Below are 1534 nucleotides of genomic sequence, written 5' to 3' on the forward strand. Positions count from 1 at the left end.
TGCACTGACACATTATCTCATCTGATGCTAACAAACCACGTAGTAATTATGTTTTATAGCCGAGGACTACAAGGCTCAGAAAAACTGAGCAGTCTGTCCAAAGAAAAATAACCTCTGAGCCACCGAATCAGGGTTTAAACCCTTGTTTTGGGAAAGTGCCTGCTGTTTACCCTGTAACAGTTCTGAGACGCATGGGGCGGTGGCAACAGCCCTGATGGATTTCTCATCTATTAGAGCTCATTTGAATCACTGATCCCAAAGGTTAAAAAGAAATTTATAAAACACTGCAGTCCACCATGTGTCTTTCCTTGTGTTTTGTTAGGGAAGCCTGGGTGGGAATTCCACCCTCGTCTAGAAAGTCCACAGACTGAACTGAAGCCAGTGGTTGGATAAGTAAAGAATTACGGTGCTGTGGAGTCAAACAAAGCCAAGACTCCATCCAGGAGTCTAGAAGTCTAGACCAGTCCAGGCAACACCAGGGTGCCTGGAGACCAGTGAGTTCAGGAGAAGCCGACAGACAATGACCAAGTACAGACAAAGACCAGTCATCCAACAGTGACCAAGAGAATACTGAATTACCCTTGCAGGCAGGGGTGTGACCTCTTACCCCACAGCTACTTTCCTGCAAACTGAGGCATTGCCCCTTTTCCCACAGCTTTTCTCATTCTAAACTTTTTTTAATGAACTCATTCTCTCATGTTTTTTTACATATGCTTAAAAGCTCTGAAGCCCTGACATCTATGTGGAACTTTAGACCTCTGTATCCAATTCCTTGCTTTTGCAGCCACATAAACATCCCTTAGGCCCCTTGTATGCAATTCATCTACTGTGCCTTCTTGCCTTTGCCTTAAATCTCCCCTTTGTCCTTATGTATTTCCTGTCTCCATAAAGAGAATCCGAAGACATTCTAAGAGTTTCCCCCTCCCCCCAATACCCGACCAACTGGTAAGGTCTACCAGTTTTGCCTTCTAAATTGTTTTCAGATCCATCTTTCCATTTTCATTACCAGTGCCTTGAGCCCTCATCATTTGTCACCTGCACTGGCTTGGGTGTCCCTCCCCTAGATAGCACAGGGTCAGAATTCCACACTGCGCCTTGCATAGACCCATGTCCTATAGACGACTTATGTAGGTCCATCTCCCATTCTCTTCCAGATAAATTCCAAAACTCACTTCTCTTTGGCATCCTCTCCAAAGAATTTCCCAAAGATCTCAAGTTAGCTTAGTGGCCTTTTGCTATACTTTGCGTACTATACTTTGCGTACTTGGCACGGTATGCATGAAGCTATAATGGAGACTTTTTTGATGTTTGTTTTGAAGACAAAAATGGATTTTTCTTTTATCTTTTTTTTTTTTTTTTTTACAGAATTTATTTATGTATTTGGCAGAGAAAGAGAGAGAGCCCAAGCAGGGGGTAGTGGCAGGCAGAGGGAGTGGGAGAAGCAAACACCCCGCTGAGCAGGGAGCCCGAGGTAGGGCTCAATCCACGACCTTGCGATCGTGACCTGAGTCAAAGGTAGATGCTTAACCGACTG

Source organism: Lutra lutra, chromosome 11, assembly GCF_902655055.1.
Source record: "Lutra lutra chromosome 11, mLutLut1.2, whole genome shotgun sequence".
Classification (NCBI taxonomy): domain Eukaryota; kingdom Metazoa; phylum Chordata; class Mammalia; order Carnivora; family Mustelidae; genus Lutra; species Lutra lutra.